This window comes from Siniperca chuatsi, linkage group LG12 (genome assembly GCF_020085105.1).
Source record: "Siniperca chuatsi isolate FFG_IHB_CAS linkage group LG12, ASM2008510v1, whole genome shotgun sequence".
Taxonomy (NCBI): domain Eukaryota; kingdom Metazoa; phylum Chordata; class Actinopteri; order Centrarchiformes; family Sinipercidae; genus Siniperca; species Siniperca chuatsi.
The window spans coordinates 6,911,413-6,931,155 of NC_058053.1; the positions used below are offsets into that span (position 1 = coordinate 6,911,413).

Genomic DNA, 19,743 nt, shown 5'->3' on the forward strand with positions numbered 1-19,743 from the left:
GTTTAAAGAACAGTTTGTTGTTCACGGGCAGTGGATTTACTGTCTGACTATACCTTCTATTAAAGCACAAAGCCAAGCAGCAAAGTAGAGCTTACAGCTACTCCATGTGGCCTGCATTATTGATGGGCTTAGCCTAATCCACTGTGAATACATGTACAGCCACATCATGACACAATCCATGTTTTGGGGGTGATACGCACACAGTGAACTGCTATGACGGGAACCTTTGTGTGGATGTCTGTTCTTGTGCTTATGTTCACAGAGCCGCCCTGAGACGGTGTTGGAAAAAGCACACTGTGGCTATACTGAGTGGCATGGCCACTATAGCCATACCCTAGGGCAATGTGGCTTTTTCTCCAGTATGCTGGAGATCTACTGCAAGCTCATGTAAAGGCAATGAGAGGTACACTTCTGTCTCAAGTGTAAGTACATCTGGGAGATATGAAGAGCAGGGGTGTCCTCTCACAGCTTGAAAGGGATGTACTGTATGCATGCTTTCCAAAAGTTTTTTTTTTTCCAACTTAATAGTAAATGGATTGCGTGGACGCAAATGACGTTTCTAGAAAGGGAAAAAGGCTGGCCTGGTACAAGCTATGTGGTGTAAAAGGGCAAAACGGTTGTCCAAAACAATTTTGATGTAATTTTAAGAATTTAAGAATAGTATCTCTGGTGTTTGAATGCTGTATGATTTATATCTGGCAAGGTAAGGGTAGGCCTAATAATTTTGGTGTCAGTCAAACATTTAGTTTCACTTACTGTACGTTAAACCTTACCTCTAATATCAGTTGTTTTTATTGAATTCAGCTAGTTTAAGTTATTGGCTTAAGTTATTTCTAAGTTGATAGATTCACATTAAGTTCAACTTAGAAAGTTTTAGACTTACCATGCACAAAATGAAGGAGAGAGGACGTGGAAGGGAAAATAGCCTAGATATTAACTTGGGAAAACAGCGCAACAATAATCAGAGCTCTCTGTAGGACTATCTCTGTTTTCATAACTTTTCTATGTCCCTAATGAGTTCAACTAATAACCACTAAATTAGTATTTCATGTACACAACGGTCCTGGCAACACTTGAGTACATCAGTTGTGTACGGCTATTAGTTCAGCTATTAAAACTAAACAACTCACTATGGAAAGCAAGGCTGCTCTTTATGACAAAAGACATTTTATTATATTTTACAAATATTGATGATTTGGTAAAAAAAAATATTAAAGCATAACAGACGTTGTCATGGATAATGAAGAGTTTGACTTATTTCCATTGTCCCTGATGATCTTACAATTAGGGCCAACTTCAACTGTCATCTTCCAAAAGGTGTGATATGTAGGAAGAAATTGGAGTTTCCAGTGCTGCCACATGCTCAAGGAAATAACAATATAGATGCAGAGTCAGTTGTGTGATAGAAAGCTAGCATTTAGCACTATCAACCTTTACCATGACCAACATGCTTCCCTGCTCATAAAGTACCAATTAGATACCCTACATCATTGCATTTCACCCCCCCACCTACTCTAGTGGAGCAGCTATGTGGTTCATTTAGCAATAATATTTCATTGACATCACCTAAAAGCAGTGACTCCTTTCAATGCTGCTTCATGACAGCCTTCAGTGTGGGACTCCAAAAATGGCAACACAGTAATGGCAAATCAGTAACACACCCACACAAAAATGGTCTCATAAGGAGCACACACGTGATTTTCAACCCAGCAGGAACACTATACTCAAATCAGAGTGACTGAAGCATTTTCTCACCAATATTCTGTGCCATGTGCCTTTTCTTGCTACAGCAACACATCATCCTATAATGTTGCATATATTTGCAGTGCAATTGACTATTTTTTAGCATTATTGAAAAATGTTTTCTCAAAGAATGACAACGTGCTAGCCTACCTAAATAAGTAAACTGTTGGCAAGCTTGCGTAATCTGCCAATGAGTGGTCCTGTCAACTCTGACCGAGCGTAGTCCTGGTGGTTTCATGGAGGCCTTGTCCTGCCCTTTGTGGTGCTAACTTGTGAGTGTACGGCATTGACTCTTAAGTCACATTCACGCTCTAATGCTAACCTTTTCTGGCATGTGCATTAGCCCTTTCTTCTGTTTTCACTGAGAACTCATCTCCAGTAACAGTGAAAACTTTTTTTTTTTTTTTAAAGGAAGGTGTAGACTGTCCTCATATTCACATAGGGCTGTCTGTGCACACTCACAACAGTACATACCCCAACAGCTACACTTTTAAAAGTTATTGTTTTCCCCAAAGTAAAGAGTGACACATTATGCATTCACGAGTCGCAATCTTAATGTATACTGCATGAATAACGGCCACAACCCGCGGATTCCTGCTCACCGCAATTTGGTGACAGGGGTGATGGGGCGGCATTTATGTGGCCCCCCTCAGGGAAGTGCAGAATGTCTCAGTCAAGCAAGCTGGGGTCATGTTGCTTTATTTGCACAAACCCCTACCCCACACCATCATCACTCCATCCTCCAAAATTACAGCCAGTTATCCTGTACTGAAGTATATTTATCACTGGTCTAGACAATCTGATAAGGAAAAATCCTCTATTTGGGCTTCTGAGTCTGTATCTTATAGTGAAAAGTCTAAGATTGCTTTAGCAGAATGTCAGTGGCTACTCGGCCTAGTTTGGAAGTTTGATGTAGCCCCATAGTCGAGTATAGCATAAAGAAAGAGGTCGGATCCCCACGTGATCCACAAATGCTTAGACTGCATGAGACTGGCAAGGTGGAATGGGTAAACACATCTGCACATGAAGTGTTTTGTTTTTTGTTGGTCTAAAATGCAAAGTGCACTTAACATGGCATGCCTTGCAGGACAAGGGGAACTGTGTTGCTTTAGTACACTTTGTGCTTTTTAAAAATGGCACGATAGATAGAAAATGAGTCTTGCTACAAAATGCGAAGGCTCTCAGCAGATATTGGCTGACTTTCCCCTTTTCTCCAAACAAACTTTTAACTTGTACTGGAAATGGTGGTGAATTAAAAAAAAACAGCCTTGTTATAAGCTTGGTGCTATTTCTTTTAAAAGATATTACTACTGTATCTTTGGATACTATCTGGAGACCAACAGCAAATAAAGGAATGCGAACATTTGTAAAAATCGGTCAGTAATGTATTCTCTGAAGAGTGTTCTTTCATTTGGTAGAGGAATGTCTCCATCAAAGGTCATACGCCGTAGATATGTTGAGTTTTAGGGTGCTTCTCCATGCGTCTCCCAAAGGCTTCAATAGAACTGGCACCAAGTGTGGCACTAAGCTGAGTATTAAAATGTTATGATGATGTAATGACCCTTCCTTCTTTTTTTAGTTTCCTTGGTGGTGTGTAGTACTTTCCAGTGTTAAATTTCACAAACAACAATAAACCTGTAGCAACTACAGTGAATAGCGAAGCATCGAAAAAATTGGTTTGGTTATTAAACCAAACAATTTTAAACAATATCCAGTCCTTAACAAAGCTCAAGCTAAGGATTCTACAGTATGATGGGAGCACAACGCCTTGGAGACAGCTTTGTTCAAACAATCATTATATCTGTGCAATACACCATAGACATTTATACCCATAACCCTTTACTTTCCAGTGGTTCAGCAGAACAGTTTGTAATTCAAATTGATAAAGGCAACCACAACTGCCAAACAGAAAATGTAAAAACATCATAATATGCATCTTGTATAAATCCTGTACACAACTGTGAGTACATGATTTTCATGCTAACATACATAGATACATATTTAATATCACCCAGTTCATGCCTCTCCAAGGGTCTCTTTGAGACCAAAGCTCGTAGTTAGTAACAGTAGCCTTGAGCAAACATATATTACAGTATGTTTACACAGACTGATTCATTGATTGAAACTGGCCACTCACGTAAAATTAAGCAAAAATCCATTTCAGCTCTAATTTGAACTAGAGAACGGCAGCATTTAAGGACGATTTCTGACAGTCGCAGTGAAACATGAAACAGCGAGGTCATCTTGTTAATACTCCTGTGCAATATTTAGTTTTTCCTATTTATTATTCATACCTCCATTACTGCTGTTGCACTACTACTTAGTACTTATATTATTACATTGTATTATTATACCGTATTATCATCATCAACCGGTAAACCCACTTGGTACTTCACACTTATTTTATTTTCTACTTATACCCACCTGGTACTTAATTTATTTTCTGACCTGTTTTTATAGTGTTTTATAGTGTATTGTATTATATTTTTTGCTAGTACTTTCTCCTGTGTGCACTGACGTAAAGGCGAGCTGCTGTAACAAAGAGTTTCCCTTCGGGGATCAATAAAGTATTTCTGATTCTGATTCTGATCTGTAGGCTCATTAGTTTGTGGCAAAAAATGTGAAACTCACATGGACTGCACGGTACAAGGATTGTATTTAAATTGTGCTTTTCAGGCTGAGTAGGACAAAGCGCTTTACAAAGCCTCTTAATCACCCACACATCCACACACATCACTGTCACTTCAGAATTCCCATAAAAGAACAATAACAAATCAACATGTGATCAAAGAAAAAATATTTTTTATTTATTTATTTCCTTTCTGCCCTACTTCAATCAAATATCAGGGCACATGACTGCTGGGTACAGAGCAACAAGTGCACATGGTGCCACAACAACAGATTTTAAATAACTCCACAGTTGGACCACATTAGGTAAAGCCCCTGAACACCCCTGATTATTAGCAACAATCAAAGTTTTATAAAACATCTTTATTTATTAAGGAATGTCAACGGCATGAAATACTAATTGCTGTTTACTTAAATCAATAACTATGTGAGAGAGAAGAAAACAGGATGCCTGGTGTGTTTCAGGAAAAGTACACAGGACAAAGGATGAATAGTAGTAAGCCAAAAATGGCATGCAAGTGGCCACTGATAAGGAGCACAAGGGAAGTCAAAAGAGGGCCCCTCCTGTTCAAAAGCGCAGTTAGACAAGAAAAAGGCTCGATCAGATTATAGAGGGACTCCTGCTTGTAATTAGAACAATGTTAATTGGAGAACCATGCATTCCTGCAGACAGGCAGCTTGTGTTCATCCACATTACTGTTTATGGATTTGTTCATGACACCTTGTATAATCAGTCTTTAGCTAAGGGAAGTCAAATTAACTAAAGGTGGTCCTACCAACCTTGCGATAAGACTAGACTGACGTTTGTTTTTGCAGCACTAACAATATCCTGCTGGGGAAAGCAGCACATATGTTCAGGAAGGCATCCAGAGTTGAGGCAGCCAGAGCGATCGCATTTCATCCAACCTATGCATTCAAATATTTTGCTTGCAAACAATTACTGGCCAGTCTAGCAGGTGCTCCCTCTCGCCGAAGGGACAATTTGCCCAAATTTGGTGCTTGGCAGAAGTTTGTTTGGTCTGCAAACAGCTAAATTCCTGACAGTGTGACAATCATAAAAACATCAAACTAGCTGCTATAGACACTGTGAAGGGTAATCAAAGTTACACCAGCTGTCAAACAAGACATGTCCTTTCTCTGAAGGTTGATTATCAGTTTTAGAGGTCATGTTTAGGTCATCAATCATGTATTTTTATGCAGGATTATATTTGCTGAAGGTGAGCTAAAATACTTGCATTAGAGTAACAGATTAATAGGATGTTTATCCAGCAGCTTATCACGGTAACAACAGACATTGAGCCCCTGTGGTTTTCTTCAAATATGTGTCCTCATCAGCACCCTTCAGCCCGCAAATCCTGAGGAAATGCATTGTCTTTTGATAGTGCCTTATCCCCATGATGTAGCAGTGGTGTATTCATCAGGGCTCAAACAACGTCAGTGTCCTCAGGGCAGGGAACATAGGGATTGATGACAGAGGCCAAATGGGGCGAATGTGTGAAGGTGATGGCTATGATTTTTGTTGCCTCCAGTTATTCATTATAGGAGTATTAAAGGAGAGGAGGGTTCCCTGTTCTCGGACAACCTGCAACAATTTATCAGCATGAGCAGCAGCAGCAGCAGCAGCAGCAGCAGCAGCCTCTCTTCTGCTTCTACTGCTGCTGCATGGGTCCACTGACACAGAGCCAGTGCAGCATCTCAGCTGCATGCAGCTTCCCTGAGCTGGCACAATGCAGCAGAGTTGAATGAACTTTGCTCACACACACTCACACACACACACATAGCCACACGGTCAGTTTGACATGGTACCCTCAGCGGCTGGTCTAAGCTGTTTTCCCCTCTTTAAACTTGTCACCTCAGCAAGTGGAGCAGTACTGCAGCAGTTTCATGAAATATACAGTAAGGCCTAGTGTAGATAGCCCTTCAACTTAATTTTGATCAGTATTTGCTAAGGGTGCCCCTGACAGCGTTTTGTTTTAGCTGACTACTGCAACTGGATTTTGAAAATCCTCAATTACTCCCTTTAACTCAGCAAATCAGCAAAATTGCCTTTCCCACACAGCTGCAGACAGATTGAATCATTCCGCACAATTTCTTTAAACAAAAACAAGTGTTTGTCAGCAAAATGCTTCTCCTATACAGTCGTGTTACACTCACTCATTATTTCATAACAGTCTTTCTTCAAGGCAGTGGTGACACCAAAAACACACACACACACACACACACACACACACACACACACACACACACACACACACACACACACACAGACGACTGTGCAGTGCTACACAGTAGCTTGTGTCTCCACAGGTCAAGTGCAGTGCAAGCACAGAACTTTTTCCTGGCTTTTCTCTGGCTAATGTGACTCTATAGAACATCACAGAAAACAATTTGTAAGAAGTTGGATTAAAGTCCAGTTAGTTAACAGGTCAAATACTGGTTAGCTACAATAATTAGTTAGCATGATGAGATGCTTTAAACCAAGCACCTGCAATCCTCCTTTAGGCTTTTCAACTGGGACCCCGTCCTTAAAAATCCAAAGTTTACCCCTGCGCATCCCATATCACTCCTGAAGACATACAGTGTGTTGAAAATGAACTGTATTGCCAGCAGTTTGAGGAATAAACAGCCTGTTTAAGCTATGGCACTAGTGTCCCTAAAAACAAATGTAAGCGTGGAGCCCTGACAGAAATGCCAAAGATATGCCTGAATGTTTGAGGTAGTAACACCATTGCACAGTTTGTCCACCAGAAAGGACTTAAGACCCTTTCAGAAACAACAGTGTAGTGGGTTTTATTAAAAAGTATAGCACACCAACATCCTCACTTCACCAGTGGGTTACCGGCCGTTAGGCCTGTCATGATAACTACTTTTGTTGGACGATTTATTGTCCCAGCAATAATTGCGATAAATTATATTATTGTCATTTTAAGGGCTTTTGCATGGCATTCCATCACATTCATTTGCATAAAGCATAGGGGTTGTGTCAGTTGCAGCAAGGGAAAAACAGAAATCTTTAGCCAAATAATCACAAACTCACTACAGGGACATTGTATATTTGAAGTAAAAAAGGTTGTTCTTTTTTGTCTACAAAGGGAGGGAGAAGATCAAACGAACTATTTAAATATTTACAAGCTACAGGAACACTGTAATCCAGAGATCCGGAGAGAAAGAGTGAGAGAGAAGCTCAAACCTGCTGCCCCAAACGCCACACTGACTGTCTGCACACGGCGCAAGAGGAGAGGCGAGACCCCGGCGCTGTTGGCAGAAGAACCGAGGACTGCGATTACTCTGAGCAGCATGCATGGGAATGAATTACAGTATAATATATGTTCTCACCATTTCCCTGATGGTCTGGATAGGTCGCTACATTTGTTGCTAGTCGCTTTTTAGAAATAAAGTCGCTAAGAGGGTCTGAAAAGTCGCTAAATCTAGCGAGAAAGTCGCCAAGTTGGTAACACTGTTGTGTGTGGAGAGGAGCTGCCTGAGCTCCGCCCACGGCGAAACTCCACACAGAGGGCAGACAGACGAGAGGACAGAAGCAGCGCGTCCAGAAATGACAGCAAAACGTGTCTCAGCATAGTTTTTTCTGTTAAGCACTGCGCCCCAAGTCTTATAATGCAGGGAAAACCCAAGCTGTTTATTCTGGCATCATGTTGGCGACATTCTTATTTAAACAAACACGCATGTAAACACACATATTGAGGTCAGGTCCATATATCGTACAATAAGTCGATAACGTAAATATCGCGACAGGCCTACGGGCCGTGTCTTTTCCTTTAAGGAAGGTGGGTAACGGTGTGTGACGAGTCCAGCGGGTTTGTTGTGAAGAAAGTGTGTAGATAACTCAGGCTGCAGTAAAGTTATTATAGTTACTGAAAGGCTGTGTGTTGTGTTTGCTGCCACAGAAAATAAATAAAAAGTCCCGGTTTGTGTAAAGTTACTACGGCGTCTTCTTGTACTCTTCACAGCAGAGTTGGTCCAGACTGTGAACAGCAGCTATGAGTCAGGCTGAAGTCAATTAAAAAAGCCTAAAACCGGAGGTCTCCCAAAAACGTTTCGGAGCTGCGGAGCTGGAAGCTGTGGGTAAAGTAATCAGAGCGATCAGATGATTGCCACAGCGAAAAAAATCACAATGACTCGAAGCTGCTAACTAGCTAGCTTTTCACAGTCTGGACCAACTCTGCTGGGAAGAGTAGAAGACGTCATAGTAACGTTACATAAACAGACACTTTTTATTTCTTTTCTGTGCTGGCAAACACAACACACAGCTTTTCTGTAACTATTATACTGCAACCTGAGCTTATCTACACACTTTATGGCTGACAAAAGTAAAGTAACTACCCCTCGCCGGCAACCAGCAGAAACACTGAAAACTTGAATACGACGATATGGTCATCTGCTATATCGCACATTAATTGATATTCGAATATATTCAATATATGGCCCAGCCGTACTGTAAAGGAAGGAGTCTCTGTCTGTCTGTATGTGTATGTTCATTTATTGTAACACCGGAGCTGAGAGCGCCAGAGTCAGAAACACAGTCGCTCTGCGTTGCGCTGTCCTCCGTTTCCATCATCCCTCTCTGTTTCGCACGTTTTGAACGGGAACTGCACTGGTTTGACAAACGTGGAATTCAGACCAACCAGCCTATTATTATATTTTTTAGACCTAATTGCTTCTTCATTTAGCTTATTGTCAAGTTTGTTTGTTTTTTGATGGCTTGGAATGCAAAGAGACATACATTTAACGTAGGCTAATATCTTTACTTTATTAACAATAGCAAGGCTATTTGTTGTTTTATTGTTGTTGTTTATTGTTGTAGCCTATATAGCTCAGTTTGCAAAGTTTATTCTGCTTATTATTTAAAAAAAAACATTTGTTGGATCATAGGGTTTGTGTGTTGTGTGTTTGTATTGCTGTTTAAATGTAGGCTATTACCGTAAAACTTCAATTAAAAAACGATTGAAATTCAACGCTGAGTCCCTTTTATTGACCGGGTAACAAATAAATGCAGCTCTCAATTTGACGCCGGTCTGGTTTTTGTATTAGTTCCTCTTAAAGCCCACCGGGTCGCCCGCTTGAGCTAGTTCTAAGCTGCTTAGATCACACATATCAATATAAATGTCTAAACTTTTGTCAATATGGACATGTTAACATGTGAACACATCGTTAGATTGGTTAGATTCTCCACAATGAAATCGTTAAGTTGATTTTTCGGTAACCATGAGCACCAAAGTATAATTCATTCAGATTTACCGGCAGGCGCAGACAAGCCATCGGGATGTTCGGGAATTTTCCCGGTGGGCCGGTCTTGTGAGGGCCGGTCTTTTTTTCCCCAACCCCGGCATTATATAGCCTATTTACAGATATTCAATAGGTCATCTTAGCTGCAGCGACATGGCTGGTGCAATCCTTAAATACAGGCAGCAATTGCCATCACGACTGAAACTAAAAGTATCTAGCACTCGTTAAAAGTATGTAGCACTCGTTGCCGAAACATGGATAGAAAGAGAAAACCCGTGGCCGACGGTGCAGAGAAAGTGTGCCAAAAAAAGAAAAGGCCGTTGCTGATCATTTTCTTCTACTCATCAATTTGTTTTCACACAGCCTATAAAGCATATACTATTTGATAGCCAGCCCAGCAATAAAAATTCTTTGTTAAATACTTACTCACAAACATGAGGAGGAAAACCTTGGAAAATTTGTTTCATCGTTTTACATATAAGCCTAACACAAACAATCCAGATTGACACACGTCAGTTCGAATTTGGAATATCAAATTGGGGCCGCTTGACAGCAAATTCCCGGGTTGCTTTTTGTTGCCAGTCCGCCCCTGTTTACCAGCATGGTAAACAAGAGAGACGGGGAAAAAGTGGTGACTCCCTACCTTTGAAGCTCTCTCTCTCAATTCAATAGAATAGGCTTTATTGGCTTGACATTTGACATGTGTTGCCAAAAGACAATTATGGTTAATATCTCTCTCTCTCTGTGTGTGTGCATGAGGTTGGCCTAGATATGCCATCTCTCTGAGCTAAATCAAATGAATGATTTGTAATTGATATGTTATTCGATAGCCAAATTTTTAGTAATATTCATACTGGTTTAAACAATTTGATAGTATTTCCCATCTTTGCTGAGCAAGAGTTTTGTGCAAAATGAAATGCCTGTCCCATATAGATACCTGCCCCAAATATAGGCAGGTTGAGTTCAGTCATTAAAGCAAATAAAAGCATGGGGTATTAATTGAAGCCATATTGGCCATTAAAATAAAGTTTAGCATAAACTCTGCTGTTTAGGCACTGAGTTGTATTATGAGTACCCAGTGTAATGCATAGTTGGATTATTAAGGAAGTCGTTCACTCGAATAATAGCTGAATGACTGATGGCTGACACATGATGTTACGAAGGATTTTACTTTGCATCAAAAATGTGCCTTCAGAGCAAACTCGCAGAAGGCAGGACCAACTACTAACTTAAAGATTTCTCCTTTTTTTTTTTAAATAAGAAAGCAACTTTATGTTGTTTTTTGCAGCAAAAAGTTTGATAATGGTTTATACTGGTGGTTTATGACAATTAAAAGCCAATGAATTTGATAAATTGATGATCATTAAATGATCCATCTGGCTTTACTCAACACAAAGTAAGGATTATGAAGAGTAGTGCCACTTGACACGCAACTTAAACTGTGAGAATTTCAGCAGGACAAGGACCACTTCAAGAAAACTGATGGCTCCATCTGCCTTGGAGGTGAGCAAAGTGTTGGGAAAAAAGAAACTAAATACCTAAAATAAATAAATAAAATACCTGCGCGAGATGTGCACAGAGAATTGCATAGCAGGGCAACTTTGGCTACTTTTCTCACATGACACAGACATGCAATATTACCAGAGCATTCACAGGTTAAGGTGCAATGGGGTAACCTTCCCTCTCTGGATTCATTATTTGCAGAAATGCACAGTATGCACAATTATAGCAATATCATATTTCATCTTCATCATTCATGATTTTACTTTTTTTCTTCCCTTCAAGTTAACTAACAGGGGAATCAGATTAAGTGTTACTGACTTTTGAATAATCAAGTTGTTACACTTTTAGGCAGGAATTACTTCCTAAATAGCTTAATTCAGCAGCCTGAAAAGAGGCACTTCAAAATACCTTTCACTGTACTTTATGTATATGTAGCCTACATTGCTCAATCTTTTTTCTCTCATCGCTGTCCAACAAGGCTATTGCAAACGTGTGTGCAGACACAAGAGCAGATTTGAACACTGCAACGCATACCTGCATAACACTTCACCATGTAACGTTACCAGCAGCTAGCATGGCGTTAATATTTAGTGTATTTTTGAATTGTACATGATGCGATCTACCGGGCAGACCTTCACAGGCACCACTGACAGGGTAAAGCTGAGGTAAGATGACAGCCATAAATCCCACTGTCGCGCTTCATACACGCAAGGTAATTTCACAACGCTTACACAGGTAGAATTACATATTTTGGTTAACGAGTGATGTAATTTTGACCGATGAGCCCCCAAGTATGCGCTGTTCTAGATGATTACCAGCCTAATATTACATAAACACAACCGGAACCCAAATCATATTAGCAACCCCGTTTGTTTCATCCTCCGCAGCCCCAAAATAACACGCTAACAGCCTACTCACGGTTCGTGTTGTAACGGAAAGTTGGGGTTTCCGGATACGTTGAATATTCTCCGCCACTTCACTTCAAAACACAGATGAATGTTATCCTCCGTGTCGTCGGAGAAAAATGAACACAGGCTGAGAGCGGCTGTACGGTCGCATGTACTGCAGTGTTCAGTCTGCTGTCGGCCCTCTTCTTCGTCTGGATGTTTTGTCGCGGTTGGTACATGAAATGGTGCATTACCGCCGCCGAGTGGTGTGGAGTCAGTGCGGGTCGGTCAGGACTGTTCTCCCGCCGTCGGCCTCGCTTGACGGGTACTGTCGAGTTACCGTCAGTAAAATTTATTTCCGCTGAGGATTTTTTCGAATAAAACCGAAAATCAAATGAAGAATAAACGCTGACAGGGTGCAGGGTGAAAATGAACAATGTGGGATTCAAGGACCCTGGTTTCAACTCAAGTCAACTCACTTTTTAAAAACAGGAGTTGCTTTCCAAGTGAGGCAGAAGGTTTAGAATGTGCCTCAATACAGGTAGGCTATACCTGATTAAAGGGATAATAGGCTACATAAAAGACATAATGCATTACAATAATACATATATTGCAGAGAAGGCAAGACCAAAATAGAAAAAAAACACCTAAAACAACTATAATGATACAATCAGAATCAAAGTAATAAAATAGGAAGGTAGGAGAAATTGAATAAAACCAACAACAGATTAAAAATGCAGTAAGAGGATGCAAGGGTGTAGCACAACATTCTGGGCCCTATACATAAGCAGTCTCTGTGGCCCCCTTCTTCTCTTGATCCAGGTCTCTCAAGTATCTTTAGATATATATATATATATATATATATATATTTTTTTTTTTTTTTTACAAATAATTGAGCCAACTGTACACATGAATGTGTAGTGGTTATTAGGGTTCTCACTAATGAACTGTGATATGTGCTGTCTGCACAGTTTGAAATCTCACCACATTTCAACCCTTTTTGTAGCCAACAATTACTGTGTGATACTTTTACTATGGTTAAATGAGGAGTATCATGCTTAAGAGAACATTATTTTCTTCATGTATGTCTCATTCCCAAGGTATTAGACAAACTAAAAAAATACCATCTTAGTTTTCTAACCCCTACACTGAGAAAATGCTTACTATACTGCATAATAAAAGACATGAACAAGACTTCACTAGAGTCATGTTTTTTTTTTTTTTGCAGAAACAAGAAGACAAAAAACATCAGCTTTCCAATGCTAGCATATACATTGCTGTATGTACAATTTCAGTACATCTAATCTATTTTAGTATCCAGGCCCACACTGTAGTGGTTCAAAAGCATGTAGGCCTAAAAGCAAATTAATTAAAAGTTTAGAAAAGCTGAAAAAACTTAACTAGTTAGGTCTGCTTAGAATAATATGGTCAATCTTGCAGTGATTGAAAAAATTAAGTTAATAATAATAAAACTTTATTTATAGAGCACTTATCAAAACAAAGTACAAAGTGCTTCACAACAAGAGAAATAGTTAGCCTCACTTCAAACTTTGATGCATGTTAAGGTACTGATGCTGACACACATGGTATTAACATTACTGTCTTTTGAAGGCCGTCGCAGACTCCAAACATGTCATGCTAGCTTACTGGGAAAGGGTCTGGAGGCAAGGCAAGTTTATTTGTATAGCACATTTCAACAAGGCAATTCACATAAAACATAAAAGCAACATAGAGCAATATAAAAAGACATTTAAATACACTTCAAAGAGTTAAATAGAAAATAAAAAGATTAAACAGAGTAAAAGTTACAGTGCAGTGTTAATTAATTAATCGTTATTTGATTTAATTAAAGGCAGCAGCAAACAGAAAAGTCTTCAGCCTTGATTTAAAAGAACTGAGAGTTGCAGCAGACCTGCTGAGACATAAATCCTTTAAACCTGGATATATTATTAAGGTGGTAATAGGCTGACTTTGTAATTGTCTTAATGTGGCTGTTGAAATTCTGGTCTGATGTAGATGTTAAACAGAAGATGCCCCAGAAGGGAGCCTTGGGGAACTCCACATGTAATTTTTGTCTGCTCAGATGTGTAATTACCTATAGACACAAAGTAGGGAGGTTTGATAAAGGCCTATAATTGTTCATTAGTGACACGTCTAGATTGTTCTTTTTTAAGAGTGACTTGATGACTGCAGTTCTTAGGGCCTGTGGGAAGAAAACTGAGAGAAGAGACGTGTTGACAATTTGTTGAAGATCTGAGGCCATGCAATTAGAAACATTTTTGAAAAAGCCTGTTGGCAGAATATCAAGGCAGCAGGAAGATGATTTCAGATGTTGTATAATGTCCTCCAAGTTTTTATGGTTAATAGGATCAAATTGTATCTATGCTATTTGAAATGATTTTAAGTGGACACAGGGACAACACATATCCTGTACCTGACATGGAGGCACTGACTGTCTGTCTAATTTTCTTATTTTTGTCAGTGAAGAAGGAGGCAAATTCATTGCAGGCCCTGGTTGATAGAAGTTCAGAGGCTACTGATACAGGAGGGTTTGTTTGCCTGTTGACAGTAGTAAACAAGGCACGTGCATTATTATTGTTTTTGTGCATTTCTCAGTTCTAAATTATAAATGCAAAGTCTCTCTTTATAGTTGTCATAATGAACCTGGCGATTTGTTTTTCGATACCTGCATTCAGCTTTACAACACTCTCTTTTTTCTATTCTTACCAGTGTGGCATTTTTCCATGGAGATATTTTCTTACCAGAGAAAGCCTTCACCTTAGTGGGTGCAATGGCATCAATAACATTTGTAATTTTAGAATTGAAATTATCTACAAGCTCATCGACTGAGACCCAACAGAGGATGGGTGTGGAAGAGAAAGCCTGAATAAATATTTCACTGGTGTTTTGTGATTACCTCTGTTTGAACATTTGTGTGCACAGAGATAGCACTCTCAAAGAAAACACATGAATGATCAGAGAGAGCAACATCAGTCACCATAATCTTAGAAATGTTCAGACCCTTGGAGATGATGAAGTCCAGAGTGTGCCCCTTGTTGTGTGTGGGCTCCGTCACATGCTGATTCAGTCCATAGTTATCAAGAACACAACACAGTTCTTTAGTCCCTCTGTCCTGGGGGTTGTCAACATGGATGTTAAAATCACCAACAATGACTACACAGTCAAAGTCAATGCAGATTATAGACAGTGATTCAGGAAAGTCATCAAAAAAGTTTGCAGAGTATTTAGGTGGCCTGTAGATGTTTAGAAATACAGCTCGAGAAGAGGAATTCAACTGATCTGACATATTCAGAATAAGCAAAATCTGCTGAATCTCTCAACTCCTCTTCTGACTTGTGGTAGAGGGCCACTGATAAACACCTCAGCATTCAGAGAGCTGACTGTGTTCAACAGATCAATAAAATCCTGTTTCAACACTTCAGACTGTTGTTTCACAACATCATTGTTGTGCAGCATGATATTTTCCACATTTAGGTGTACAGCCACGGTATGCAGGATTCTTATTGTCATGTCAGATCCATATCCTTGGGAAAGCAGAGTATTTTGGTGTTCATACTGCACATGCTTCTTGCATCTTTTGCAGCAAAATCACCCACAATCAGAGTTTGTGGCCCAGTCGTTAGCTTTCCCTGTAGCCTTTTACTTTCTGATTGACTCTCAGTCCTTATCCTGCTGTATGAAGATGAGGGGTTATTCAGGTCATCAGACGGTGATCCAGGGTCCTGCAACAGTTTGTTCTGCAGTTGCACACTTGGTGGTTGTTAGGGAGGTTTGTTGCTAACTCTTCCTGTGCACTGTCCATGGCTGTGTCCTACTCAGAATAGGGGTTGAAGAGGCACCCAGGGAAATGATTTACTCTTAGGCTTTGCGCCAAGAGAGTTCCAGGGAGGACTACCACTTTTAGATTTATTACCTGGCACACAGCCATCCTGTTTCTTGGTAATCTTGTTGGTGCTAATTAGCCGCGTGTTAGCATGCTCTTGTCCACTGTTTTGAGTCCATGGTAAAGTGGTGTCGTTACCACATAGTCCATTCATTACCACATTCACTTCTAGCCGGTGCATTTGGGTTTCCAGCCCTGCAATTTTCTGTAGAAGTTTGTGGAAGTCGTCCGTGGAGAAGGGAGGCATCTTGCTGCTAATTAGCTTTAGCTAAGTATCCAGTCACTGCAATAGGTTGTGCTGTTGGTAGGCCGCACTCACGTAGTAGTACTGAGGAGGTCATAAAAGTGCTGAAGATATGGCAATAGTTTACTTTATCTGACCAAATTACAGTCCCCATGATCTACAAGTATCCAGGTGCCGCTGCTCCTAATTTCTAGCAGAAAAAAAACATGAATATCAGCAAAAAAATGCAAGCAGAGGCGAGAGCAAGCAGCAAAGTGTCTGCACTGTAAGAAAGCAGAAGGCAAAGTTGAACTGTCTTTACCGCTACACTTCAATGTCAAATGATTGCTTGTAATAACTTTTAGATGTTACTTCATGAGCTCACCTTGTCTCACGTCCTCAGTAACATGCTGCTGCTCCACTCTCGGGCGCTGTTTCTGAAACTCAGGGCCATGTGTTCATGATATTAACTTTTGCTAGGTAACATTGATAGATGTAATATGTAGTAGACATTGTAGCTATAATGATGATTAATTTATGATACTGATTAATTTATGTTATACAATACAAATATGCTCCAAGCTAGATTCCTGGCTAATTGCCTTCAATCTAAACAACAGCTGATATTAGCTTCAACCATTCAACTGTGTAAGTTGTGCTCACCTTTCTTTTGAAATAAATTCATCAAAAGCTGTTTTCCCTCAGTTTGTGTTCTTCCTCTTTCCTTTCTTTCTTTTCTGGTACCCCAATTTCCCTTTCTTGAGGAAAGACATGACTTACAGTGCATGTTGGTGCTCCAGCATCAGCAGTCACTCCTGATTACCTCAGATAGCCTCCACCTTAGAAATAAGTTAAGAGTGGACTTAACAAAAAACCATGGAGCAACCTCAGACTGAACTAAAAGCAAGAGTAAAAAGGTGGGTCTGCATAAAGCACTTTATTATGTAACATTGATAAATAATATGGATAAGCAAGGCGATGATGCGATAAGACCATGCCTACAAAATAAAAGGTAATTAAGCTTTCAGTGTCTGCAGTTAGGCTATTCGCAAAACGGAACACTGTCATCTTCTGTGACTGTTTGTTCTAATAATTTATTTTCAAATAATATGGTGTGAATATTTCACACCATAACCTTTCATTATTGCTTCACCTGCATCTTTTTTATGTTGACTTTTAATTCTATTGCTGACGCTAACAAGTCCATTTTTCACAAAACATTTAAAAGATAAAAATAAAAAAGTTAAAAGACAGGGAATAATGAAAAAGCAAAAACACACTAGATGCTACCACTGCATCATATTCTCCACTCGCACAAATGTTCAACATCAGGAACTGCAGTTTACTAGGCCTTTAACAAAATCCAAATAATGTAAGTATGCCCTGTGCTGCCACCATTTTCAGAGTACAGTAGTACACCCAGAATAGGCATTTATTTTAGCACTTTAAATCTCAGAATCAGAAATACTTTATTGATCCCCGAGCATCATAGCCAAGACTTTAGCTCTGAGTAGAGACATATGAGTTTCCTTAATTTGTAAGAGAAGAAATAAAGTACATATATATATTATTTAATTTGAATATTAACAAAACCCCAAATTCTGTTTTGAATCTTGGTCACTTTAAAACCATAAATTAGAGGATTCATAATAAGAGGTATGACAAGAAATTCTATTACATTAAAGTTTTGAAGGGTTTGAGGTAAATCTTTTGAACCATATTAAATATGCGTTATATGAAAAATATAATCACAAGAAAAATACATGTAGGACCAAACTATAAAAAAAACATGAAATACGTAAATTATTATTATTGTTATGTATGCAACTATGTTGTTAATAGTTTCAGCTGGGAAATGTGTAACAATAATCCAATTCAAAAGGTCTGCCAACATATGGGCTGCATAACTAATCTAGATTTTATAAAAATATTTGTGTTTATAATGCAAAATGGTGTTAACCAAGATAAGAGTCTTTGCTTTGACAAAACTGAGTGGTACTCCAGTGGTTGACATATAGCCACGTATCTGTCATATGCCATGACTGCAAGAATAGACAGATTACTGTAGGCAAATGTGTACATTACTAGAGTAATGTCTCCATAATAAGTGATAACATAACAGAAGAAAGCTGATCCCAGAAACATTTGGGGTAGAAACCTGTTGCCCCATAAAGTCCATTCATGAAAAAAGTGCACAATAGAATATACACTGGTTCATGCAGGTTTTTATCCAAGATGATGGTCACAATAAGAGAAACATTTGCTAGAAAAATCAAACAGTACAGTGAGAGAGAAGAGAGTAAATTGGTGGTTCTTTGTTTCAATTAGACCTGAAAGTAAATACATTGTTATTAGAAAAACATTATCTATCATGGTTAGAAAACTCTGTATTTTATATTTTTCCTGTGAAGGGTAGCTCATTCCCTAACAGTGTCTGGTCTCTTCGCACTGTTATTAATATTTTGTCTGACTACAGCAACACATGGGCTGGGGATTCAAACAAGCCAAACGCGTTGTGAAAGAGCTTTCTTTTTTTTTTCAGTGTGTTGCAATCTATTGTATGAGCAATGCATGAAAAAATAACATAAAACCTGAAGGCACTTGGAGAGTGGAATTTTCCACTAATGTTGAACATTTTTTATGCTTTTTGTTATGTCCAAATATATAATTTTCATCACTTGAACAATATGATTTCTTAAGCATACTTAAAATTTGTAAATTTTAAGTGTATTTATGCTTATTTCACAGTCATGGCTGACTACTATTACAATAATCTAGCTCCAGGGGCCGGTTTGACAAAGATATTTTAGATTTCTCTGTAGCATTAATTTTACTCTTAGATCAGTCTAATGCAAGTTATACTATAAAGACTGACTTATTTTAAGCGTCAAAAGTTAGCCACCCTACAGTTGTCTCTCATTGTCTTCTGCCACTCTGCCCCAGAATCAGTAACGGCCCAGCGCAGCATTATTACAGCAGCACAAGCAAGGGGGCACTTAAATTAATTAGCATTTTAATTCTAACACCCAGAAGTTGTTGTGTGCACCAACAGCCACCAAGTGGCATCTGTGAGTAAGGTGAAGCCCAGGAAAATGCCTCTGGATACCCCACTTACTGTAAATGGTCGTAGTCCTTCAGTAGAATGTACTTCAATGCAGAGTTTTGACTTCAAAGAGGGAGTACAGCAACACGCTAGGACAAAGTGAAGCCAAGAAACATGAAGTAACGTGCAGTAGGAGGGCAAGAAACGAACAAAAGTGTAATGCTATAAAACAGCAGTTTAAGAATAATTTTTATTATTTTTTTTACATAAATAAATAAATAAATTGATGTATTACATTTAATACAAGAAGGTACGGATAATTTAGGATTTGTTGTAGAGAGTACTTCTCAAGTATAGAAGAGTTCCCCTAACTCAACAAATAAAATAAATAAACTATCATAAAGGTAAATCAAACAAACACCTTACTGGCTGATCAGGGAACATAAAACTCAGAGACAACTGTACCACCAATTTTTCTACTTCCCTCTGATGGGGTGGAAAAAGTGACTAACTCCTGTGTCATTTCCAATAACTGTTGCAGTGTCATACTGTATCATTCTGTCAAGCA

At 39.1% G+C, this 19,743-nt stretch overlaps 1 protein-coding gene across 9 annotated transcripts in view; it reads right to left on the reverse strand.

The window, feature by feature from the left end:
• Positions 1 to 12,254, reverse strand: part of adarb1b (adenosine deaminase RNA specific B1b) — a 118,570-nt gene extending 106,316 nt beyond the window's left edge. For 3 of the 9 annotated variants that reach the window (XM_044216078.1, XM_044216075.1, XM_044216077.1), the window contains exon 1: positions 12,037 to 12,254. The gene's annotated coding sequence lies outside the window, so the exon portion shown is untranslated. The remainder of the gene's footprint in view (positions 1 to 12,036) is intronic. The other 6 variants (XM_044216084.1, XM_044216082.1, XM_044216083.1 and 3 more) reach the window with 2 other exon arrangements.
• Between the last annotated feature and the right edge of the window lie 7,489 nt (positions 12,255 to 19,743).